Genomic DNA, 27,952 nt, shown 5'->3' with positions numbered 1-27,952 from the left:
AGGTGTTCCAGAAGATACTGGAGTCCTGAGCCATAAAGAGTTTTATAGGTCAAAGCCAGCACTTTGAAATGGGCTTTGAAGCATACACTCTGTATGGGTGTTCACATATTACTCTGTACCCGGGTACAAGCCCCCTGTACCTGGGTTCAGCTATGCTGTCCATCTGGAGTTGATCATTAGCAATTAGTTTTCCTCCCCTAGGAGAGCCTGAGGTTTTGTTCTAGTAGTGGCTGGTGCTACCAATCAGAAATGAGCTTAAGGAAACATCAATTGCTGGAGCCGCAGAGCAGGAAACATAAAATGGAGGCAAGTGCAAGAAAGAAGGAGAGACAAGCCTGAAACAGAGCTTCTGCATGCTGGCAACAAATGAGCTTGAGGGAAGGAAAGAGGCAAAAAACACAGTGGGGAGAGGGAAGGTTTGAAGGACTTACACTACAATTTTTTTTAAAAAAAAAAGTCTACTCAGATGTAAATCCCATTGAGTTCAGTGGGGCTTATTCTCAGGTAAATGGAGTTAGGAGTGCCTAAAAACATGTGAGAGTGTCAGGGAACTTAGAGCTAGGAATGGACTGTTTAAATTGTTAATTCTAAAAAAATTAAGTTTTTTCTGCAACTTAGAGTTCAAGCCTCTTGTGGTCTCAGACAAGTGAAAATTACTGTCCTGAGAGAAGGCAAAAGGAGGCAGGGAAGCAGAAATGGGGGGGGGGAGCTTCTCAGGGCTCACACTGTAGTTCTAAAAATGTCTACTCAGAAGTGGTCCAACTTCCTTCAATGGGGCTTACTCCCAGGTAAATGGAGTTAGGATTGCCTAAAATAAGAATTATCCTTGTCAGGGAAGCTAGAGCTGGGCATAGACTGTCTAAATTGTTCATTTTTTAAAAAAAAAATAGTTTGGTTTACATTCACAGTGCAATCCTAATCATGCCTACTTTAAAGTAAATCCCATTTGGTTCAATGGGATTTACCCCCAGGTAAGAAGGGTTAGGATTCTAGCCTCATAAAAGAAACCGTTTAGGGGGACAGCCTATGTGTCTGCTTACAGTACAATCCTAGTCATGTTTACTCAGAAGTAAGTCCCACTGAGCTCAATGGGACTTACTCCTAGGTAAGTGTGGTTGGGATAGGATTGCAGCATCACTTTGAGGGGAATGTAGGAAGAAGTGAAAGGACAGCCAAAAGGAAATGAAGAGAGAAAAGCCTGGGGGGGGCTAAGACTCTGAAGCGGATCTTGTGTGGCCCTTGTGGGCTCAGACAAGTGAAAATTGCTATCTTGAGAGAAGGTGGATGGATGTACCAGTAATCTAGTAAAGGGGATGGGGAAAAAGACTAGGAATCTGAAGTCACAATGCAATCCTAACCATGCTTATTCAGAATTAAGTTCCACTGAGTTTAATGGGGCGTACTCCTGAAGTGAAAGTGAATATAGAATTGCAGCCTGTAACATCTAAATTCAATTCTTTCCTTTAAATAATTGGTGATTTATCAATAAATATTATGAAATTTATAATACGTCTGTAAAATGTGTCGTCATGCAACTCTTGTTGCTTGCTACATAGTAGCACAGCTACTCTTCAGTATTGTTCCACAAAAATAGACTCCAGAGAGTCTTGCTTTAAACTTGCTCAAAAGTCTTGAGGCATGTAATGAATAATAGCTGCAGTCATAACTGCAATAATAAAATAACTTAATGGCTAGGTAACACATTGCTCAGAAATTATCATTATCAATAAATAGAAACATTGGGTAATAGTTACCCCTTGTGTCTTAACATAATCCCAAGCAGGTTTACTCAAAAGTAACTTTCACTGTTCAGTGGTGCTTACTCTCAAGTAAATGTGCATAGGATTGCAGCCTTAATTTAATGCCTTATTTCCTTTATAAGTTTTCCTGCAAAGAGCTCATTGTGGCATACATAGTCCTGCACCTCCTCAATACATCCACAGAAAAACCATATGAGAAGATGACTAGCCCAAAAGTCACTCAGTGAGTTTCATGACTGAATGAGGATTTGAGCCCAGGTCTCCCAGGCCCTACTCCAACAGTCTTATCACTGCACTGGCATTTGTAGAACCTGCACACTACAGTACCTCTATAAATCACAATATAAATTATCTGCTATACTTTTCTTCCTTGGTCTTTTAAAACCTGTTGAAATCAATGTAATGTAAAATGTGTTGTGTGCTTTATATTTCCTCCTAAAGGTCAAGAGAGAGAAATATAGCCAGTACTCTTCCAATAATTTGATGGCATAAGTCAGCAGTGACACATGGGGGGGGCAGAATGACTGTGGCACTGAGATGGCAATATTGAGGGTACTTTGGTAGAAGGCAGCAGCAGCCTGCAGGTGTGTGCACACCTGCTGCAGGATGTCAGTACCACAAACCCTGAACTTGCAGGCACCTTGCCCCATCCAGGGAGTGTCAGTGCTGACATCACCAGAAGATCACTGCTGTTGCAGAGTCTGGGATCTACCCTGTGTTTTACTAGAACCCCAAGAGCCACCAACTGCAGCCAGTTGCAAAAGACATACATCTAGTATTAAAGAACATGGTTTCTCTGAGAAGTTGCTGAGCACAGGGTTATCAGAACTGAGATGACTTCACAGTCTTTCCACACTTAGATCTATTCCTAGTTTCCACAAGTACTCTTAATTTCAGTTGTCAAATTTCCAAATGGGTGTGTGACCTTTTGTTGCTGTTGTTAAACAACTGGAAGCCAGAGGTTTTTGCCAACTGATTACAAATCTCTCAGGGATCTACCAATAGATTACAGTCTACCTTCTGGCCATCCCTGCACTAAATCATTTGTATGGACACAGGCCTGCCTTACAGGGTTGTTGTAGCATGGTTCAAAGGAGTGCTTGCAAGAATGAAACTACAATGGCAGAGGTAAGACTTTAAAACATTGCCAAAGAAGGCATTCCCCCCAAAAAACCAATGTCACCTTTCTACTGTGTACCCAGAAACAGAGAAGAAAACAATTGTGGATTTGCTCATCTCTGTGAAGCTCTCACCTTCTGCGTCAAGTGTCATGCATCAAAATTAGACACACCTGATAGTCAAACACTTGATAATGGCTGCCTCCATTAGAAACTGCTGCTAGAAGCAGCTGCATCACATGGTTTTATAGAAACACAAATTTGCCTTGTAGGGTTGTAATACTCTAGATCAGGATGGTTAGACTTCGGGGTTTTGATACTGACCTGCAAAGATTTCCACTGGAAAAACATGAAAACCACAGCCCAGAGCTTTCCTGTTTCCTAAATACAAGGAAAGGCTTTCCAGGGGACAGAGTATGTTACAGTAGGAGCAGTTCCTACATTTATATTTAGAGTGAAATTCTGTGTGTTAAAACACATATCCTCAAGAATCAGATGTACCATGTTGGAAGGATCCTTTCAGTTCGTACTCTTTTAAGCAGCTTGTTTTTGTTGCAGCCCCTCATCCTCAAAATGTTTTCATATATAAACAGACTGTACACTGGTTGAATGTAATGTTTGAACAGGGCCTGTGTGAGCAGGAAAGGAGTGGATAAAGGAGTATTTGAGCTCTAGACCCATTTCACATATTCAGAGCTTGGAAAAGTTACTTTTTTAAACTACAACTCCCATCAGCCCCTGCCAGCATGGCCACTGGAGTGGGCTGATGGGAGTTGTAGTCCAAAAAAGTAACTTTTCCAAGCTCTGCACATATTTCCCTGTGAGAAATTTGAACAGTGAAGACTCTGCCACTAGGGTCTCCCAGAATCTTAAAGCCACACACACTCTTTCCTATCCAACACACATTTTCTACTTCTGTGAACTTAGGCTTCGGGAAAGATTTCTGTCAATCTCCTGTTCTCTGGCCAATCAGCTCTCTGCACCACTCAGCCAATCCTAATCCAAAATTATAGCTTTGGTAAAGAGGTCCCTCCCATGTGTCTTCGAGCAGAAAAATATTAGGAAGATTCCAGGCTTTTCAGCCCCTGCTGTGCAGGTTCCCACTCCCTCTGCTGTTATGAGAGCTGTCCAGCAGCCACAGTATCAAACTAGGGAGGACTGTTTGAAAAACAACCTTGCACCATCTAGGATAATCATACATCTGTTCTATGATCAGGGCTATTTCCTTGAGGGCCAAATCTCCTCACAGCTTTTAGCATGTTCTGGCAACCAAAGAAGGAACAGGAAGCGTTTTCAATTTTGCAGAGCTTTTGTTTTGTTTACTATTTGCAAGCAAGCAACAGGGGACACAGTGAGTCTCTTTCTCTTTCTAATAAATATCCTTTTTTTTTAACCTAACCATATTGCATTTATATTTGTGAGGTGGCGGAATGGGAGGAGAAATGGTGGATGGCTTGTGTATGTGTTGCAACAAACTCTGTATTAATCATTACCTTTCATTCACTCATTAAAAGCTGCAGCAGCAACTAGATGTACCAGGGGAGGTTGATCTGAACCATGTGCAATTACAGAGTATTTTTCATAGTATTTCCAGAAAAGGTATGTGAATCTGCTTGTAACAAACCCCTCCTCTAGCTTATGTTCAGAATATCTTGAATTCAGAATGGAAGAAAATACTGCTGCTTTTGTTGCTTGCTTGTATTTTTTTGTTGGTTTGTTTTGGTGAGTTTGTTAGTGAATTTCTAAACTGAAAAGTTTGGCTTCTTTGTCTGTCTGGATGTGACACTAATTTACTCCACAGTCTTCCCCAGGCCTGGAAGATATTCTCCCGAATCTCAGACATAAGAGGATGATTCTGATTAGTCTGGTGTCACATGCTCTGCACATGAGCAGAGATTATTACTTCACATTTTGACTGAGCCATGCATTGCAAATGTGTTCTGCTTTGCCCTGATGTGGCATGGCTCAAATGAATCAATCCTTTTTTTGTGCATCGGTTGGAATATTTTTAATTCAGAAAGAAATGTTTTGGATAATAACTGAAATTGATTTTTGCAGGAAGAAAAACTGCATGCAACTGGAAAAAAGTGTTCTCACATTTTAAAGGTTTTTGCATGCTTGTTTTTGAGGCAGTAGATATGAATTCGATACATGAATTCAAAGAGTTGTCATGTGGTATGTAGGGTTGCCTGGTCAGAAGCATCCCAAACACTGAGATTTCAGGGGCAGGCCCTAGTAATGTAACAGGGGTGGGCCCTAGGGATGTCATTAAACATGATACATTAAGCATCAGCCACAGTTGCTTGGAGCATACCACTCAAACAAAAAAAATTCTCTGATTGGAAATTAAGATAGAAATCTTAGCTAAATGAGGGTGTTCCCAGGCCTAGCTGAAGTGATGGGATCATTTCTTCTCACCTGCGTAGGGAGCCTGGGTAGGAAACATTTAATGTAGCCTACTTGCTTCTGGCAAGAAGGGTTTAAGTGTCCTCAGGTCAGGCCAGTCACTGGAAGGCCATTGTAGGAAGAAAGCCTACTGTTGTGGAGATGTTAGATGGGAGCGCTCAGGAGTAAAGATGGATGCCCCTGAAGGCTGCTGTTCTTAACATATTTACGAAGGGAATATGCCACATAAAACTTTTCATTTGCTCCATATTTTACACAATGACTAAACGCAATGTTCACCACAGCACAAGGCATGGCTTGATGCAGTATGATGAGCCTATTGTGGCTTGACAGTGATGGCCAGGAGCAGCCACCTTGGACAGAGAATGGATTTGATAGGGGCTGGTTGCCCTGCCTGCCATCATAAATGTTTCTTGGTTCCTGAGGATCTGTGCCCATAAAAGTCTGAGACATTAGGGAAGGTGCTTCTCCTATGATGGTCAGGGAGCAAAGGAACGAGGGCTCCACCCTTTACTCTCCCTCTTTTGTCTCTAATTTTCAGAGTGAGCAGCGATCTTACTCATGCGGTAATGCCATTCCCATTGGGATGAGAAAGAAAAGAAGTGATGAAAAGCAGGCCCATGAGTGATCTATTAATAAAAAAGGATACCCAGCCTGTGGCTCATTAAGACAGGTTAGGCAGCTGTGGGTTGGAAAAAGAAACATAAGAAGAGCCAATGGACCATCTAGTCCAACATCCTGTTCTCACAGTAGCCAACCAGATGCCCATGGGAAGCCCACGGACAGGACCTGAGCACAAGAGCATTCTCCCTACCTGTGGTTTCCCACAACTGGCATTTCGAAGCATATTGCCTCTGACTGAGGAGGCAGAGCATAGCCATCGTGCCTAGTAGCCGGTGATAGCCTTAGTCTCCATGAATTTACCTAATCCTCTTTTAAAGCCATCCAAGCTGTTGGCCATCACTGCCTCTTGTAAGGAGTAAAGCAAAGGTCGGTGGGAAAAGTTCCTCATGTAGGAGGAATGCTGAGGATTAGAGTGGGAATAGCTTCAGGCTAGAGGAAATGCCCATGCAGGTAATGGACTGAAAAAATGAGAAACTGAAGGGAGGTTAGATTATATGTCCTGAGGAAAAGGACGGAGGAAACAGGCGGTTGGGGGGAGGGATCTGCCAATGGGGTTGTGGGGTGGTGAAGCAAAAGGCTGAGTAGGCAGAGGAGCCTTGATGTAAAGAAAGGAGGGCCAAGAAGGCGCTTGGGTTGAGGCAAGCTCTCACATACAGCCTAGTAACAAGAGACACTGTAAGCACATTGTGTGAAGGAAGTAGACCAGAGTGGTGATTACATCTCGCCAGAGGGCCAGATTCAGAAATGGCCAGTTCTCCATGAGCCTCTGATAGATGGGCAGAGCTGCTTATCTGTCAATCACCTGACATCATGTATTGTAACTTCTATCCACAACTGCAAAGGAAAAATCTTAGGTGTGCCACCAATTCTTCCTTTGCAGCATCCACAGCTTGAACTTTCCTGTGTCTGATGTCATATATGACTTAAGGCTTGGGAAAGTTGGGTGTGGCTTGTCAAAAACAGCTTGATAGGCCAACTTTTGAGGTCAGGCAGGCATAATTAGGCCATGCAAGCCCTTTCCATCAGAAATCACAGAAATCTAATTCCTCAAGCAACTCTAACTGGAGTCAGCGGTTATGAGCAAATTTAGAACTTTTGAGACATTTTCTGAGCATTCTCTAATGTTTGGAGAATTGCCAGTTCCATGATAAGAAGAGCTTGGGGGAGTTTAACCTTCATTAATTAGAGCGCTATGATGGAAAAACTCAGCCTCATGAACTTCTTCCTTATTAGTATTGCTGTTAAAAAAAATTTCTTGCATTTATATCCCACCTTTCTTCCATCATTGAACTCAAGGCACTTTTATGTCTTTTTTTATGAGGCAGTCTTCTTGAATCCAGTGCAGCCCTGCATTATTATTTAATTTTATTTATTAAATGTATATCCTACCCTTCCTCCTGAAAGGAGCCCAGGGCAGCCACATTTACAGGGGTTAATAAGAGAGGTCAAGCACCAAACCAGGAAGAGTCATGTCCAACTGTATTGGTAAAGGCAGAGTGTACTCCAGGAATGGGGAAAGAGTGGCCCTCCAAATGTTGGATTCCAACTTCCATCAGTCCTAGTCAGCATGGATGATGGAAGTTGTAGTGCAGCAACATCTGGAGGTCCACAGGTTCCTCACTCCTGGAGCAGTCCTAATTCTAAATTCTGTTTTGTTAATTGCTTTGAATACAATAATATATGGTTTTGGTTTAGAAAAGCTGAAAGCCTTAAAATAAAATCATATTTTTGCTGTGATATTCCTGACCCCCAGTTTGAAAGCAGCATGCAAAACCCTAGTTCTAATGTGTTGCTAAAACTAAAAAACTGATCTTCAGAAGTGTGAGTCAAGACTTAAACCTAAATTTTAGAAGGATTTTCTCTTTAAATTATTGGTTTGCATTCTTCAGAGCCAGTAAGTAGGGCCCAAAACCTTTTAACTCAGTTTAATTCCATGCACTTGTTCAAGTGAGGTTAAAATAAGGTCAAACTGAAGTGTAACTTCATTTTCTCTATTAGTTCCTGAGAAACAGCATTTCAGCATTTCTTTTGTAAACTCTAAAGAAAAATAATCTGTGAATAAATGAAAACAGCAGTAGTAATTGGGTGAGTAACCTTGACATATTTCAGCTAAGGTACAGGCACACATAAGTTGCTGAGATAATTACACCACAATACCAGTTTTTGTAAAACATGAATACATGAAAACAGCCTAGATAATGACACATAATATTGTTGCACACCTTGTTTTTGTTTTATGCCCTTTACAAAGGCAGGCATTTCTTTTCATTTACCTGTACCTGTACTGCCTTTGTTGTGCTTCCTGTGTTAAACATTGAAATTATCTTACTTCACAAGTGTTCTCAAAGAGCACTTTTGCATGTTAATGTGTAAGGTACTGATTTACAGAAAATCTACAGTGTCTCTGATGTGTGAAAAAAAAATTCTGTCCTAGAGCAATGTTTGTATTCTGTGATTTATTCCACCCTTGCTACAGAGACTGTTTATACCAGAGACAACCAACTTGAATCCTCTTTTCCCCTTGTGGCTTTCTTTAAGCTCAGAAGACAGGACCATCAGATCAGGAATTACAATTCTCCTGTGAATTGCCACAACAGAAAAAGGAGTGCCTTTAACAGAAAAATATTGCCACAATGCATTCATATATTGTTGGCTTAAAACACACTTGACAATGAGAGTATAATTTTGGATCTTCAGCTGCCTATGTGCATATTCTGTTAATATAATTTCTTCTACTATGAATTGGAAAAGAAAGCACATTCTCCTTCTCAAGCTCTTATTTCAGTAAGGGAGGAAAAGGAGAAAGCATTTAAAATCATATGAATTAATTATGAAAACAGCATCATCATACATACATGATACCTGCAATTCATAGTGTGCCCACGCTCACATCCCAATTCTATAAACACCTGCACTTGCAAATAAGTTGGTAGGATAAAGAAATTGGCTATAGCATTGGCATACTATCACAATTCATTGGGTTGTGAACTGACCCAATGCAGCAGTGTGGATTGGTGCAATTATGCAAAGAGCAGCCACCATTGCCTGATGTAGTATGTTAAAAATGTAAATGTACTGCCTTCAAGTCGATTCCTACTTATGGCGACCCTATGAAGAGGGTTTTCATGAGGCTGAGAGGCAGTGACTGTCCCAAGGTCACCCAGTGCGCTTCATGGCTGTGTGGGGATTTCAACCGTGGTCTCCCAGGTTGTAGTCCAACACCTTAACCACTACACCACACTGTGTCTCACATGTAGCATGTTAGTATAATACAAAAGTGTTGTACAGCATATGAATGGGTAGAAAAGAGGATATGTTGACGACATAGGAGGTAAAGGACAGCAGCAGTTCAAAAGCCATTTTGACCACCACTACATTGTCACAACCTGATAGAAAATGTAATGTTCAAGTTGTAATTCTGCACAACAGAATAGTTAATCCATTTGGGTAGAGCCCTGCTAGAGGTATCCTTGAATAATTCATCCTCTGTGCCACTTGGAGGCTGCAGAGCAAAGTAAAAAGTAACTGCACTGAAATATCTCGGAGTTATATCCAGATGTAAATTATGGAATGATCATTTTGACGAGGTGCGCCCGGCACCAACACTGTTATCTTTTCGGCGCCAGGTCAAGACTTTCCTCTTCTCCCAGGCATTTTAGCATGTGTTTTTAAATTGTTTTTTAAAAAATTTAAATTGTGTTTTTAAATTGTTTTGGTGTTTTAAAATTTGTATATTTGTTTTTAATGTTTTTAACTGCTGTAAACCGCCCAGAGAGCTTCGGCTATGGGGCAGTATATAAATGTAATATATAAATAATAAATAAATAAATAAATAAATAAGCATGTTTAATTGCATTGCATTGTAAGGCTAAGGATCGCATTCCCATCTGACTCAAGACTGGTCTAGTTTACAACTGGAAGTGTGAGGATATAACTGAAATAATCTGTATTGTATAAATAGATAAAAAAGATTTTTCACAAATAGAAATAAAGAACTAATATTAGGTGTTAGAAAATTCAATTTTGCCAACATAGCAAAGACCTTATAAACAATCTGAAATCTGAGAGACAAGAGGAATGATACCCAATTTTTTGCTGCTGTCTAACAAACTGTAGTAATTGGGAAAGTAACCTTGACATATTTTGGCTGAGGTCTTGGTACCCACAGTTTATTATATTTCAGACAGTATCCATTAACAGAGATGTAGAGCCAAATTAACTCTAATGTTGCAATCTTCACAAGACATTCCATAGCTAGCAATACCATTAAAATGGCACTCTTAAAATAAGAATTTCAATTATGAGCCAGATGAAGCTGAGGGGGGGAGAAACTGACAGTTTTAATGAGCAGTAGGAGTTAGCATTTACTTTGATAAAGATCAGAGTTATAGATATGAAGGCAAACCAAAAAGAGTGACATGAGCTCATTTTCCATTGTGCCATGTTGGCAACAGCTGACAACAGAAAAGGACTTTCAAATATACTTACTCAGACCAATAATCATCTCAAGATTTTGACTTTTGTTTTCCTTTATAAATAAATAAAACATTAAGAGTAATTTTATAAAAAGTTTACTCTGCTAATGTTAGGAACTACCATCACCCATCAGTTGATTGTATACATTGCAGAAAGTGAGGCTCTGTCTCTTCATTTTCCAGCCTCTGATGTCCTCTTGAGTTCTGGCACAAAAACTTAGTTAAAATGCCTGACTGACTACCATTAAAGAGGCTGTTAATGTGATATAGCAGGAAAAGACCAAAATTTAGATCTGGAACACTTGATTTGAAAGCCTGGGTCAGACTTGGACATAATCCTGTAGGTTTAGTCAAGTCGCTATAATCACTGGCATATTGCTAAGTAGTGGGGCTGCTGGAGTGTATGCATATCTATTCAAGGTTAGTATATGTAATTAAAGGGATAATTTCAAAGCAGGTTTGTAATTAAACGAAATTCCACTTATTTTTATTTCATGTATTTAAATACTATTTAATAGAGTGATGTGCATAAAGTGTTTAAAAAACATACAAAGAATAAGAACAATTAAAATTCATCATAGAAACAGAAAACTACCTTAAAATGCCTGCTGAAATATTTGTTAAGTGCCTGAGGTTCAGCAGGGAGGGAGCCTTTCTAATCTCAGTCAAGAGGAAGTTACACAAGATAGGACCCAGTCTGCCTTCCCTTTATTAATCAATCTCTATCTGATACTGCATCTCACTACTCTATGAGTATGGATGTCTGGACCAGCCCTGAGAAATTAGCCTCCAGTGATGGATTAGGGAACTGGATATGACTGTAGAAAAGTAAGGTCACTAAAGGGGGAAAAATAGATCTGAAGGAAACCATAATATGTGTCTCAGAGAAATATTGCTGGAGCAGACACTGCATAGTGGAGAGATCCTTAGAAAAAGAAAGGAAAAAGCAGGGATAAGAAGAAAAAGGAACAGATCTAATGCAGGTGTTTTAGTAGATGCAGTGTTCGAGGTGTTCAGCCCTTGTAGTTTAGATATGGATTGTTATAGAAAAGACAGAGTTCCTTACCTTTCTCCTTGTTCCTACTTTAGTCACTGTGAGAGATACCTGTATCTTCCTTATCTATGGAACATGTAGTCTACAAGTTGTTTTGGCACATACTTTTCGTCTACCATCTGATCTTGCCAATTATTCACCACCTCCAACATCTGTCATTTTCCCTGTGATTCTACTGATAAAGCCATAATTTATATTCCAAGTAGCTCTTATCTAGACCTGGTATGGGGGACCTGTTGCCCTCCAGATGTTGTTGGGTGAACCTCCTGTCATCCCTAATCATTGCCTATGCTGGCTGGGGTTGATGGGGCCTGGACTTCCAACAACAACATCTGGAGGGCCACAGGTTCCCTATCCCTGATCTAGACTCAGCTGTTGCCTCACAGAATATCTACAGAAACGTTTATCCCCAACTTCTGAAGTCCTCTTGCTGCCACTTGGGTGGATCACAAATAACTGAGCATTCCAGGGAAAAGAAAGGAAAGTTTGGTGGGCTGTAGAAATTAGAAATTAACCTTGCATATCATAATTTGGGTTACTGTAACTATAGCATACTGGGTTTCTTTTTGGTGCCTCCATGATGCCTAAGGTGCTTTGTATTGCATAAAATGCAATAAAATCACATGCAAAACTACATGCAAATCACATTTCTTTAAAGGGGAGTGGAGAAAGAAGATATATTGGAAAGCCACAGTAGATTTCTTAAAGCTCTTCTTTTTAAAAACATTAAAACTATAGTGAAATAACTTAAACTTTCTACACTTGGAAGGCTCTTCACTACTAAGATATCTGAGTTTAATAGATTCAAACATAATCATATATTAAATTAGATTTATTTGACAAGCGTTATTGTTTATAGTACAATATAATACAACTGTACAGTCTATTAACTAGGGTTATATGTATATTCTATAGAAACATACAAAGAACATAACTTAAAAGATAAATAAAACTAAGTTCCAGAGACTAATAGGCACAGCAAACACACACAAGAACTGCTCTTGACAAAGTACAGTAGAAAGGTAACAAATGTCACCATTATTCTTAATGGGTTGCATTCACTGTAGTGCTAAGTTTTCCCCCCTCTCCTCCCTTCACATGTCCCCCAAGTCTTATCAGGGAATTCCCCAACTCTCTGGAACATATTTAGGAATAGGGGAAGGGAAATCCTGATGCAATAGCTCAAGTATTTCGTTGAATATTGCCCAGTGTTGCTACAGTCAAAATTAATTACTGAGTTCCACAGATAGCATACTCAGATGGCAGATAACATTTGTTTTCTTATTCACATACAATACAAAATCAAACCAGTCTGATCCAAAACTATCCCTGTTTTTTAGTCCCCCTAGGCTATTTTATTTTGTTAACTTTTCAACGAAAGCTATATCCCAAACCTTTTATAGCAATACTTTCATAGCTCCTTCCAAAATCATTCCAAAAAGGCAATTAGTTTTGCTGCCATTAAAAGATTATTTATCACTGCTTTACTTCTCAAGTTCTTATTGCTGTTTGAGAAAATATTTGCTAGACCTAAATAATAATCCTGATTTATATGTTGATTACTTATATTCTCAATTTCATGAAAGACTAAATTCCAGAAATACTACACCTTCAAACCTTCCCATCACATAAGATATGTCCCTCTCACCATACAACCACACCAACAATTTGGAGAAAGTTCTTGGTTTATTTTTGAAAGCTTCAATGAGGTAACATACCACCAACATGTGATTTTTAACATAGTTTATTTAATATTAGTTCAAATTGATTTCAGAACTGGCCATATCCACAATGAAGTCCAGTCTTCATCAGCAATTGCTGTGTCACCGTCAGCCCCTGATATATTCTTTAAACCCTCCATTGCACCCACATCGAACTCTAGCAAAACACTATATACGTTTTTCCCAGCATTATTGTCTTTTCTAGTAAATCATGTCTTCTCATCATGTGTCCAAAGTATGATAACATCAGTTTCATCATTTTAGCTTCTAGTGACAGTTCTGGTTTAATTTGTTCTCACCCAATTATTTGTCTTTTTTGCAGACCATGGTATACACAACATTCTCCTCCAACACCACATTTCAAATGAGTTGATTTTTCTCATGCCTGCTTTTTTCACTGTCCGGCTTTCACATCCATACATAGAGATGGGGAATACCTTGGTCTGAATGATCCTGATGTTAGTGTTCAGTGACACATCTTTGCATTTGAGGACCTTTTCTAGTTCTCTCACAGCTGCCCTCCCCAGTCCTAGCCTTCTTCTGATTTCTTGACTATTGTCTCCATTTTGGTTAATGACTGCCGAGGTATTGATAATCCTTGACAAGTTCAATGTCCTCATTGTGAACTTTAAGGTTACATAAATCTTCTGTTGTCATTACTTTAGTATTTTTGACATTCAGCTGTAGTCCTGCTTTTGTGCTTTCCTCTTTAACTTTTATCAGCATTGGTTTCAAATCATTACTGATTTGTGCTAGTAGTATGGTATTGTCTGCATATCTTAAATTACTGATATTTCTCCTTCCAATTTTCACACCTCCTTCATCTTAGTCTAACCCGCTCTCCATATGATATGTTCTGCATATAGATTAAACAAGTAGGGGGATAAAATACACCCCTGCCTCACACCCTTTCCGATGGGGAACCAATCGGTTTCTCCATATTCTGTCCTTACAGTAGCCTCTTGTCCAGAGAATAGGTTGTGCATCAGGACAATCAGATGATGTGGCACCCCCATTTTTTTTAAAGCATTCCATAGTTTTTCATGATCTACACAGTCAAACGCTTTGCTGTAATCTATACAGCACAGGGTGATTTTCTTCTGAAATTCCTTGGTCTGTCCCATTATCCAACGTATGTTTGCGATATGATCTCTGGTGCCTCTTCCCTTTCTAAATCCAGATTGGACGTCTGACATTTCTCGCTCCATATATGGTAAGAGCCTTTGTTGTAGAATCTTGAGCATTACTCTACTTGCATGGGATAGTAAGGCAATAGTTCGATAATTATTGCATTCCCTAGGTGTCCTGCCCAGAGTGCGAGACACAAGACGGAGGCAAGGCTGGAATTAATTCTTGTTTTATTAAAGTAACAGTTACATCAAAAGCAGTGCGCTTCATAGACCTAACTATGCTGACTCACTAATGACCCTAACTAAGCTAACTAGACATTATCTGCAGCGTATGCAGTAAGCTGACTCAGCACCCCAGTCAGGGGGGCACCACCTTAAATAGGGAAGGTCTTTGCGCATAATCTCTGACTCCCGTGAAGTACCACCTTCTGACCGTGCTGCTTCTCACGTCGTCTTGCACGGGGTGAGAGGAGGTGAGCCTCTGGCTGCTCATCTGACAGCAAAGGCTCATTGGTGCCAGCTCAACCTTGGGGGGTGGGGAGCAGGTTGGCAGGGAAAGTGTTAAAGTGGCAGGTGGGGAATCCCGGGGGGTGGAGTTGGCGCATGCGTGAGATTGCTTGCCAATGGCTCTGGTGGAGTGCTTGCAGTCAGAGTGGGAGCCATGTCCGTGGGAACTTGTGGGCTTCAGCATCTCCCTCTCCCTCAGTGTCCTCAAAAGCCTTGTCTTCCTCCAACACCTCTCCCTGATCCACCTGGGGGAACTGGGGCTCAACACTAGGATTCCCTTTCTTTGGAATTGGGATATATATTGAATGCTTCCAGTCTGTGGGCCATTGTTTAGTTTTCCATATTTGTTGACAAATTTTGTCAAAATTTGGACAGATTCAGTCTCAGTAGTTTGTAGCAACTCTATTTGGTATGCCATCTGTTCCTGGTGATTTGTTTCTTCCAAGTATTTTAAGAGCAGCTTTGACCTCTCATTCTAAAATTTCTGGTTCATCATACGGTTCCTCCATGAATGAATCTGTCATCCTTGCATCTCTTTTATATAGTTCTTCAGTGTATTGCTTCCATCTTCCTTTTCTTTCATCTCAGTCAGTCAGTGTGTTTCCCTGTTGATCATTCAACATCCCTACTCTTGGTTTAAATTTCCCTTTAATTTCTCTGATCTTTTGGAATAGGGCTCTTGTTCTTACCTTTTCGTTGTCCTCTTCTATTTCTATACAATAACTATTATAATAGTTCTCTTTGTCCTTACGTACTAGTCACTGTATTGTTGCATTTAGGGTTCTGACCTTGTTTCTATCTCCTCTTGCTTTTGCTTTCCTTCTCTCTTTAACCATTTTAAGAGTTTCTTCAGTCATCCATCGAGGTCTTTCTCTCTTTTAACTCTTTTGCATTCTTCCCTGGTAATATATCTGACTTCATAGTTCTTCTGGTTCTCTGTCAACTAAGTTTAAAGCCTCAAACCTGTTCCTTATTTGATCTTTATATTCTTCTGGGATGTTATTTAAATTGTGTTTTGGCATTATGATTGCTTTGTTTTTCTTCTTTAGCTTTACTCTGATTTTCAATACAACCAGTTCATGATCTGTACCTCAGTCTGCTTCTTGTCTTGTTTTCACAGAATGTATGGAACTGCTCCATCTTCTGCTACCAATTATATAATCAATTTGATTCCTATATTGACGATCTGGTGATGTCCACATGTACAGTTGTTTTTTCAGTTGCTCAGAAAATGTATTTGCAAGGAACAAATGATTGGCTTCACAGAATTCACTTTCTCCTGCTTCATTTCTGTCTCCTAAGCCCCATTTCCCAACAATTCCTAGCTCTCTGTTCCCTATTTTTGCATTCCAGTCCAGAGGCACATGTTACCAAATTATTCCAAGCTACACAGCAAGTGGATTGGACTGTGAAAGACCAACCCAAATTGTATTTGCATTTTGACAAATTTGTAGGACAGTCCAATATCTCAGAGAGGAGGTCAGGTCTCCTGCTCCCCTGCTGCATTCACTATAGCTGCCCAATTTCCCTGCTTTTTAAAGTTTGATAGAAATATCTGTGGGCTATAGGTACATTCTTAAACTGCAAGGTTTTTTGCCTATTAGTGAATATAATTGGAAATCCATCAAGGTCTTGCAATACTTATATGTGGAGGTATTAATAAGAGCAGTTAGCTCTTCTCAATAGCTACAGTTTGGAATAAATTCAGATGCTTACCTCATGAATCCATAAGGAGTTTAAGTGTGTCCCTAGAGGATGGTGGTTAGTTATCCTGAGGGATGAAGCTGAAATGTGGGCTTGTCTTTTTTTCTAGTTTAATGAAACTCTACCCTTAGCTATAGAAAAGACCAGGGCCGGTTCTAAAGGCTGGCCAGGTTGGGCACTGGCCCGAGGGCCCCGGAGCTACAGGAGCCCCTGAGGGGCCCTCCGCTCCCCTTCCACAATCTGCGCCCCCCCACCCCCCACTTACATGTCAGCTGGCTTTTTAGCATTGCCCTTAATGAAGATGGCAGCCACAGCTTCCCTAAGGTACTGAAGCCGCTGCTGCCATCTTAGTTGAAGGCAGAGATGTGTGTGCATAGCACGCACATGTGCCATCAACAAAGATGGCGGCGGAGGCTTCATTCCTCTTAGGGAAAGCACGGCTGCCATCTTCATTAAGGGCAATGGTAAAGACTAGACAGATAGGGGGCGTGGGGGTGCACGCATGCGTACACGCACACCCACTCACCGGGGAGCCAAGGCAAGCTGATGTCCTGGAGCCGGCCCTGGAAAAGACACAGTTGCCTCTATTTATCAGGGTTTCAATACATTGGCTGAAGGTATACACACCTTCAGTAGAGCTCAGTTTTCCATACATTGGTGTAACTTGGCTTGCACGTAATGGTGCATATAACCTCAGTTGCTATTTTGTTGTTCTTTTCTGCCTGAACCTTGACAGTTTGGAATTAAATAAATTTTCTTTATTACTTTCATTTACACATAATCCCTTTCTGAGGATAATTTTAATAGAATCAAGCAGAAGGAAATGCTTAATTCTATATTGCCTAACTAAGAGGAAAAGCAGCCAATCCTTCTTGTCTTTTATATCCCTTTAAACACAGTTTGATTGTGGGGATGGCTGGCGCTGCACAGGTTCCCATGGAATGACAAGTTTCTGCTAGCACACATAAATGTGAGAAGCTTTATCTAACTGGGGAAGCTTCTTTCTTGGAGTTTTGGCTAAACACCAAACCATTCTGCAGTATAGTTAGCTCTCTTTATTGGTGTCCATTAGGCATGTTCTTTCTCATCTGATTGCAGGATGTGACCTGGCATCTCATCATGGTGTTGGGCTATAAACTGGTCTGATGGTTTCTCTCCTGGTCTTTTCAGCAGATTCTGCTTCCATTCCAAGATCCCATTCCAGCAAAGGTGAGAATTCCAGTGTCCATTCAAGACCTGGTGTAGAGGGAGCTACAATGGTGGTTGTTTTCTCTCCAATTAATGGAGTGAGTGAGTGGGAGCAGCTATGGAAACTGATCCTGGCCACAGATGCCAGTCTGTTCAGTTGGGGTGCTCTTTGCATCCAGGTAGTCATCCTAGGGATGGTGGCCTATGGTTTCAGATCATTTGTCTGGACCTAAAGTCCTCAACTTTGGATGTTCAAGGTGCCCATCTGTTGATCCAAGTTTTTAGATGCACTACTTGCTTCAAAGCAGGCCTCAAGCAGTGGGGTGTCCAGCTCTGCCTGGAGGTGTTTTCTCTTCTGGGGCTGACCTAACAGCTCTGGAGGGTAAGGTTGTCAATGATCATTCTGTTTGCCTCACCAGTCAATGTACAGTTACCAGTGTTCTAGTCCTGTCTTCCCTGTCCAGCTGCCTAGGGAATGGCTGCCCTGGAGACAGCTTGGCCTCCAGGCCACCTTTATGCTTTTTCTCCCTTCAGACTGATTCAACGAACCCTGCAGAGGGTCACTCAGAATGGGGTGAGGGTGGTTCTGCTGGCTCCAAATTGGCCTCGGAGGCTGTGGTTCCCTGATCTTCTCCATTTGTCAGAGAGAGAACTGTGGCATCTGCCAGTTTGCCCATATCTCTTGATTCAGGGCCCAGTCGTGCATCTGAAGCCAAAGCCCTTCTGGTTGATAGCCTGGTTGCTGAAAGGCTATGGCTAACCCAGTTGGGGTTCTCTAGTAAGGTTCCGAAAACAATACTCTCCTCCAGGTGGGCATCCACGAACAGCGTGTTTTGTTCCACCTGGAGAGCATTTCTGGCATGGTGTTACAGGGAACGAGTCGACCCCTTGTCTCGGGAGGTGTCTGATTTACTTGGTTTGACATTATGTCTCTAGCACATTAAATTAAGCCAAAGCAGGAAGTGCCTATTTTAGATACCTATTCTAGGCCAGAGTACACAAGGACCTGAGCGCAAGTACTGTCATGAGGCAGGTGACTGCGCTGAGTAGTATCTTCTCAAGTGTGGGGGACAATGTTCCTTCTTTCCATCCTCTTTATAAACGATTCATCAAGGGTGTAGCACTTCCTTCTCAGGTGGCCCATCATGTTCCCACCTGGAACTTTTGCTGAGTCATGACAGCTCTCACGGGGGCCCCATTTGAGCCTATGGCTACATGCCCATTGAGCATACTTACCTTCACAACAGGTTTCCTGGTTGCAGTTACTTCGGCTAGGCAGGTTTCGCAGCCAGGGGCTTTATCAATCAATCCACAAGTGTGCGTCTTCCACTAAGACAAGGTGGTGCTGCGTCTGGATCCATCCTTCTTGCCCAGAGTAAACTCAGCCTTTCACAGGTCACAAGAAGTAGTCCTTCCCTCTTTTTGTCCAAGACCTTCCTGCTCTCAGGAGAGACAGTGGCAATCCTTGGACATAAAACATGCTCTGAGATTTTATTTGGGTCGCACCTTTTAATTCTGTCATTCAGAATCTTTGTTCATGGCCTTTCGTGGCTATCTAAGGGAAAGAAGGTCTCTGTCTCTTCCAGTTCATGGTGGCTGCAGCCAGCAATTTCCCAAGCATATTCAGCATTGGGCAAAGAACATCCTGGTGGCCTTATGGCTGCAACTTCTGCCACATTTCAGGGCAATTTTCCTATATTGGACATTGGTAGGGCCGCTACTTGGGCTACACCGTGTACTTTTGTGAAACACTACAAAATAGAGTTTTTCATCAGCTGATGAAAATTGGCAGCCAGTGCAATGCCTTTAACACATGTGCCACAGATTGTCAATAGGTTGCTCCAGTGAGCAACCGTGCAACAGCATTTGCACTAGCTGCAGCTTCTGGACCAAATTCAAGGGCAGCCCCACACAAAGTACATCACATTAATGAAGTCTAGAGGTTACCAATATGTTGAATGCTGTCACAAAACTATCCCATGGTATATACTGATCTCTATCCCATGGTAGATACTGAAGGTGACTGAGCCATCAGTGACAACAGTAGATCAAGGAGCACCCCAAAGCTACAAACCTGTTCTTTCAGAGGGAATGCAATCCCATCCAGAACAGGCAACTGACCAATTTCCCAGACCTGTGAGTCACTCACCTATAACATCTCCATCTTGCTGGGATTCAATTGATGGCTCTAATCCAGTCCATTACTGAATCTAGGCATTGGTTCAGCACTTGCATAGTACCTCCTGATTCAAATTTAACAGAGAAATAGAACTGTGGGTCATCAGCATACTGATGATACTACAAATCCCAATGATTGGTCACAGTAGCCTTATATAAATATTGAATAGCATTGGAGACAAAATAGAACAAAACTCCCCAGGGGCCAAAATACAATCACCAAATGCTACTCTCTAGAATAGGCCCTGTAGGTGGGAATGGAACCACTGTAACAAAGTGCCCTCTACTCCCAACTCACAGAACTAATCTGGTAGTAAGCCATGGTCGATGGTATCAAATGCCTCTGAGAGATCAAGGGGAATCAACAGAATTGCATTTCCCCATCTCCCTCCCGATAAAGGTCATCCATGAGGGTGACCAGCTGATTCTGTACAAAAACCAGGCCTGAACCCAGATTAAAATGGGTCTAGAAAATCACTCTTATCCAAGAGTACCTGCAGTTGCAGCACCATATCCTTTCTATCAACTTCGGTCATTAGCAACTAGGTGGGAGTTGCAAAGAACCACCGGATCTAGGGCAGACTTCTTTAAGAGGGGTCATACTACCACCTCCTACAAGGCAGTGTGTGTGGGGGGGTGTCACTAAATCTCATAAAGATGTGTTGACCATGCCCTGGACCCATCCAGCCAGACATATCCCTGGCTAGCTTTAATCAGCCATGAGATATGGGGTCAAGAAGGCAGGTGATCGGCAGCATTGCCATGAGCACCTTGGATCACACAAACAACATCTCCCAAGTCCCAGTCTGACAGTCTAACTGCTAGTCACTATAGTCCACTATACCACACACTAGCTCACACAAACAGCATTCTGGGAGGGGTGAGGAGGATTTGAAACCAGTGCTTCCAGGTCCCAGACTTACAGTCTAACCAGTTTACACTCTAATACAGCTAAAAATGGTTCAGTTTTCAACTTTCAAAATTAAACCCCATAGATAAGATGAAAATAAATTCAACTACACAAGCTTTGTTTGATTGTGGGGAACGGGGGTAGGATTTAGTTGACTGTCTTTGGACAGACAGTAAGCCTGAGGCAAGAGACATTTACCTGCCTCATTTACATTTGAACACAAAAACAGACCCTCTGTATATAGAATGTTAAGGGGGGAAATCAAAAGGTAAAGCAGAAGATAGTGGGAGAAAAATGAACACAGAACAAAGCTGCCTGCCAGTTCGACAGAATGCAATTGAACTGGAACCAACAAGTGGATCCCTTACATATGAATAAATGTTCTGCACGCATATTGGACCATTCGCAGGGTTCTGGGTTTGCATGACTGACATTGTCCCATTTTCCCTAAAATGATAATAGTATTTCCTGTGAATGACTTTATTTTTCATTGCATTGTTCTTATAAAAGTGATTCCATTACATTGCACTATTTAGATAAAGTATACTTTTCATGTAATCTTGCAGTTATGGTAAATTATCCAAGCTACAGTTTATGTGACTCAAAAATCACGGTAATTTCTTACTATGACTATCCTTCTATTGCATTATTTACTAAAGATCTATTAATACGTACTTAGTGAACATTAGTTTCCTAATATATGCTTGGTTCATAGATGCTATTGCCCAGAAATCAGGGTGCTGGATTCTAATTATCCATTTCTTTGTCAGGGTGTGTGGATAAGCAGTGTTGTTGTATACTTTCCAATTAACAGGCATTGTGTATTACTTCGCTACAAAACTAAGCAATATATCCCATGGAACTCTATTAATGTAAATGAAGATTAGCAATTTGCACTCAGTTTAGTTTGATTGTTAAATGTAAGTGTAAGGATCAAGAAGATACTGAACAATAATAATTTTAAATGGGATCAAAACAAGCATAAAGCAGACAGGTTTGTACCAGGAAGTTAAAAGTAAAGGAAGGAAATAAAATCCTTCTGGGGTCTACAATAAAACTGTCCATCTTTTAAGTAGGTTGAGACTACAACCCTATCCCTGCTTACCTGGGAGTAAACCCCACTGAACCAAATAGAACTTTTGTGTAGACATATTTAGGAGTGTATTGTAAGTAACATTTTCATAAAAGAATAAGCAAATTGACTAGCAGCAATGAAGTTCTTCCAGCATACTTTTATGCAATTGTTTGTTAGTTCAGATATTGAGCAACTGTGCTAACTTTGCTGATGTTCCCCACTGATCCCTCAGTTTGCATGTATGAAGAGACTTTCAGTCAATGGATTCTTTTTTTGAAAAGAGAAATGATCCATAAGAACTCCCAGAAGGACAGAAGGCATGAGAAAACACATCCAGGCTTTCATACTCTATACCAGTACCGAAGCAGTTAGAGTCTGACCTATTTTTGAGATGGTATTTCAAAGATTTTGCAGTTCAAGCTTTTTAAAAATCAATCTATTTCAAACCCTACAAAGCCTTTACTTAAACAGCAATGCTAGCAGACACAATGTCTCCGTAAGGAGTTTAACCATGGTTCAGTGATGAGCTGGAGTAGATTTTACTTGCATTTTGGGGCCAGTTGTCACAAATGAAATGTCATATTGATACTTTTGGGAAATGGGTCTTACAGTATGGCACATGTGATGAAACCGACTCCATTTCAGGAAAGAGGGGTACCTGGATCAAAGAAACAAAGTGGGGAGTCCAGAGTGTGTTTCTCAAAACTGTGTGCGTATAGGTCAGGAGGTTTCAAAGTAATAAACTGAGAGGTACGGCTCAGGGTGGGGCTGAAGAAGCAACAGTTCCAGGCAAGGCAAGGCAGGTGAAAGGCAAGGGAAAACCAGTGGAAGTGGAGCTAGGATTGGGCAAAATGGAAAAACTAACCTAGATGCAAGATGAGATGAAAGAGGGCCACACAAGCCAGAGCTGAGTTGGGGCAGGATGACGCTGAACAGAGAAAGCAAGATTTATGATGTACACAGCAGCAAGATAGAAGTCCTTTGGTTGCTCTACTCAGACTAAAGGACTAAGCTGCCCCAAGAACTTGAAGGGGCCAAGCTAATTAGTTTGTTACAGTGAAATGAGACTATACTGAAATTGGTCATTCAGTGCCCGATGGTGGTACATTTGCTCTGCTTCTCACAGAAAATGCAAGCTTCTGAGCACTGTAAATTAGATGCATGACTGCTTTATCATGTGCCAAACTCTAGAGTAACATGTCATTTTAATTGTGTTAGGAACATAGGAAGCTGCCTTACCCTGAGTCAGTCTGTCTAGCTCAGTATTTTATATACCGCCTGGCAGCAGTTCTCCGGGATTTCAGGAAGGGGTGTTTCCCAGCCCTACCTGGAGATGCCGGACATTGAACCTGGGACCTTCTGCATGCAAAGCAGATGCTCTACCACTGAGTTATGGCATTGACCCACAGCACAGGAATGTGTGCGCGCATTGCCTTAAACTAGTGCTTTGCTGAACCCTGAACCGTTTTCACAAAGTTCTTCGCTTCTGAGGAAGAGGCATTGTTTTTTTCTGCCTCTTTCATAGGGAGGGAAATTTGAAAGGATATTTGAGGGGTCTTTTTTTACTGTGCAAAACTGAAACATCTTTAAAACACAGCGCACACACTCCCAGAGGTGCAGGGTTCTTTGCACACAGGCTTCCTTGCTGGCAACATTTCCTAGAATGCCCATGTGACCACATTCTGTTGTCATCACTATGATGACATAGTGGCTACAAAATAACAGCCTATTTTCTAGAGCTGACTCTCTCCCATCTTCGTGTCACTTGCTCCAGATTCTGACTCTGAAGCAAGTGCGTTTATGACCATTGTAACATGCACCATCAAACTGCAAAATAATATGTGGATATGAGAAAAACACTTCCTGTAAATAAATATTACACTTTGCCATCCACATAATCCCATTGAGAGAGGAGCCAAGAAGCAGACCCTAACCTGCGTTTGCAGAGGATTTCCCCCCCCTTTCTATTCTGAACCAGTAGACTTCTGAGCAGCACGTCTGCAGATGCCACCTAGGTTTGCTCAAGTTAGAATAGCCATGTTCTGAGAGAGATTAGAGCAGTGATGGGGAATCTGCGACCCTCCAGATGTTGGGCTACAACTCCCATCAAACTGGTGGGGGAAATGGCAGCTGGAGCCCAGCCACAGGTCCCCCCTCCCCGAACTAGAGAAGCTGGACTTCGCATGAACCAGTATGCTGCAGTGTAATAGTTAATACTGTTCTTTATTTAACTTGGAATTTGCTTTAGGAAGTTGAAGAGAGTCTTGCTACTTATGCAAGACATTACATTTATGTATTTAAAAGCATTTCTGAACCACTTAATATCCCTTAATAGACAGTAACATAAAAACAGAGATACAACATAAAGGCCAGAAAAATAGTATTATAAAAACAAATTCAGCAGAACAGGGACTAATCTTACCGGTCAGGAAAAGCCTGGACAAAAAGATGTTACTTTATTTATTTAAAAACATTTAAATGTTCAGTTCTGGGCGCCTCATTTTAATAAAGATATAGACAAGTTAGAGCGGGTTCAGAAGAGGGCGACAAGGATGATAGCCGGTATGGAGAACAAGTTTTATGAGGAAAGGTTGAAGGAACTTGGCATGTTCAGTCTGGTGAAGAGAAGGCTGAGGGGTGACATGATTGCACTCTTTAAGTACCTGAAGGGCTGTCACATAGAGGAGGGTACAGATTTGTTCTCTGCTGCCCCAGAGGGTAGGACTAGGTCTAATGGTTTTAAGTTGCAGGAGCGTAGATTCAGATTGGACATTAAAAGGAACTTCTTGACAGTAAGGGCAGTTCGGCAATGGAACCAACTGCCTAGGGAGGTGGTGGGATCCCCTTCGCTAGATGTCTTCAAGCAGAGGCTGGACAGCTATCTGCGGGAGATGCTCTAGCTGTGGATTTCCTGCTGTGAGCAGGGGGTTGGACTCGATGGCCTACATGGCCCCTTCCAACTCTACTCCCACTGGTAGTACATGCCCTGGTCACCTCTCGTTTAGACTACTGCAATGCGCTCTACGTTGGGTTACCCTTGAAAACGGTCCGGAAATTACAACTTATACAAAATGCTGCGGCTCAACTACTTACAAATTGTCGCCGCCGGGAACACATCACTCCAGTGTTATTCGATCTACACTGGCTTCCAGTTATTTTCCGGGCTCAATTCAAGGTGTTGGTACTAACCTTTAAATCCCTACACGGTTTCGGACCAGTTTACCTGATGGAGCGCCTCCAGCGTCACCAATTATGCCGCCCGACAAGATCAGCCACTCAGGGCCTTCTCTCAGTCCCACCAACTAAAACAGCTAGGTTGGTGGGGACTAGAGAGAGGGCATTTTCAGTGGTGGCCGCCACTCTCTGGAACTCCCTCCCGTACGATCTTCGGCATGCCCCTTTCCTGAATGTATTCCGCAAAGCCTTGAAGACCTGGCTTTTCAGACAGGCCTTTGGGACTTCCGGGGAGGGTTAATTTTCAGGACTAACTGCCTATTACTCTGAACTGTTATCATTCCTATTTATAGTTTCCTTGTTATATTGTATTTTATGTGTATTTTATTGTGCTGCATTTACTGCAACTGATTTGTACGTCGCCTAGAGTGGCCATTGGCCAGATAGGCGACACATAAATTAAATTATTATTATTATTATTATTATTATTATTATTATTATTATTATTCTGTTAAACTTCATTGATATCTTTGAACTGGCAAGGACAACCACACCTGCCCCATAGGTTTCTGGTAAAATATGAAGCAAAGATATGTGAACTGATGGCATGTTAGTCCTGTACCTCCCTTGGTCCCAGCAGCTCTCATATGATGACAGTCCCATAATTACACCTGTAACCCCCCCCTCTCATTTCATACATTACAGTGATGTGGCAAGCATGGCATTCAGGTAACATATGAACTGAGCCTCGGTGCTGATGGAGGGTACTTTTTTCTGTCACTTGGCTGGGTATCTCCCCATCTCCTGACACAGTGGGGTTATCTTGCTAGATTGTAGAGCAGCTCCAATTTTGCTAAAAACCCATTTACATTGGTTCTTCCCTGAAAATCAGTATTCATGACTTAGTTTCTCTGTGTATAGTGAACCCACTATACTTGGTGCTTTCTAATGTGGTTAGTTAATAATAATTTGTGTTATACCTTCATCGAACAAGATTTCTCAAAAGGAACTGCAAATTAATCACAGTAGAATTCAACTTTTATTTTTGTGCAGAAAATTAACTTAATATTGTTACCAATTAATGCATCTTAACCGTTTTTTATTCCATTGGATAAATTATTGTGTCTGATCTAATTAAATAAATACTAAGCCTTTCTGAATTAGATGCAAACTGAATGTTAAACATACTAAATTATGAAACTTATGACAAATCCCAAGCTTTGATTCATCAGAAGTATGCAGATTTAATTTTACCACTGAAAAATATATATTTGCTTATGAAAAACTATCAAAACTGCTTCACCCACAATATCAACACCCACAACATCAACATGGATACAGTCTACACGTCTAAAAGCCAGTTGAACTGGACCACAGAGTGAGTAGTACTACACAAGTTATTGTGATACTAACATACTGACATTTAAACCAGATTTATTCCAAGTAATCTGGTTTTTAAGAATTTTGAGTAGTTCATAGTAATTAAGTAGACTTTCCTCTTCTCCCAGGCATTTTAGTATGTGTTTTAAATTGTATATTAATGTTTTTGATTGCTGTAAACCGCCCAGAGAGCTTCAGCTATGGGGCAGTATACAAGTGCAATAAATAAATAAATAAATAAATAACTCCTCTTCTCTTTAACCCAATTGATGGGTTTTGTTACAGTCCTAAGGCTAACAAACTCCATGAACTCTAGAGAAATCCAAACTCGGGTAAATATCAGGGACAACCAGCAGTCTACCACTGATTATTTTTATACAAACCAGATTGTTCTTCAGTACTTTCCGTAATTGCAATAAAGCATGATCAAGAGGGTTTTTTTTTTTTAAAAAAAATGCCGTTTAGCCATATTGTTAAAACCAGCCTGTCTAACTGGATGGGTTTGCTTTTTCTATCTTACTATGGATCAGAAAGGAGACTCTGGATGTTCAGTAGCCTTGTGTATCATTCTAACTAGGCTCATGCAAAAATGCTACTCTATCTTTTGCCTAATGGACTATGTGTTTGATCCAAATAAGTGAGTGACAGGAAATTAACCACTAATGCTGTTCCATAAATGCTTGCACGCAAGCATTCACAAGAATTCACACCATGTTTTAATAAATAGGTTCTATAGCAATTCATGTTGGGTTGCAGAAGCTTTTGTGTAAGGACATATTTTGGATTTTAGTTGTAACAGTGTGAGATATGAAACAGCCCTTCAGTGACAAGAAGATGCCTTCCACACAGAGAAGAGCCCTTTTGGATCCAACTGTGTATCATCAGCCAACACTGATAATATTTCAGCACTTTGACAAGTGCTTTTCAAGCCTCGTCTGGTGTTTAATATCAGTAATTAATTAATAGTGCCTTTGGGCTATCAGTTGCATTTTATTTATATTGTTGTGATTTTTCTTTATCTTTTTAATGTACACTGTCTTGAGATGGTTTGCAATAGGTGGTATAAAAATAATTTTGTAAAACAAATAAATAAAATGTGTACAGCAGAAAAAGGTGGAAATATTGACATTACTGTGTAGTGTCTCAGAAAAAGAGTAGCTTAAGAGCAGTAGTATTGTGCTGAAGCTGCTAAACTATGGCTTACCATGAGGGTGCACTCTGCTCAAATTGTGCTTGCCCTGATTCTCCCTTTCCCAAGCTGGGAGGAAAACAGTCAGAGTGATGCCATAGTGTTATGTGCAAACCAGCACTTCAGATTTATTTCTCTTCAAACAAACCATGAGAGGAAGCTGACAACAACCTGTGGCTTCCTCTCATGCTTTGTTTGAGCTCTGGTGTGCACATAACGCTAAGCCAGTGCTCTGGTTTGTTTCTTGCCAGCTGGAGGAGCAAGGCAGGCATGATTTGAACCTTGTGCACCAGCACGCACATTTGTTCATGGTAAGCCATAGCTTGGCTGTTTGTGATGTGCAAACTGGGCTACTAATC

General features: G+C 41.1%; 1 protein-coding gene across 3 annotated transcripts in view; it reads left to right on the top strand.

The window, feature by feature from the left end:
- The window catches only part of ATRNL1 (attractin like 1), a 1,089,767-nt gene that overhangs the window by 798,711 nt on the left and 263,104 nt on the right, over nt 1-27,952 (top strand). The window lies entirely within an intron of this gene.

The sequence above is a fragment of the Rhineura floridana genome, chromosome 7, assembly GCF_030035675.1.
Source record: "Rhineura floridana isolate rRhiFlo1 chromosome 7, rRhiFlo1.hap2, whole genome shotgun sequence".
Taxonomy (NCBI): Eukaryota; Metazoa; Chordata; class Lepidosauria; order Squamata; family Rhineuridae; genus Rhineura; species Rhineura floridana.
This window is presented reverse-complemented; position numbering and strand designations above follow the sequence as displayed.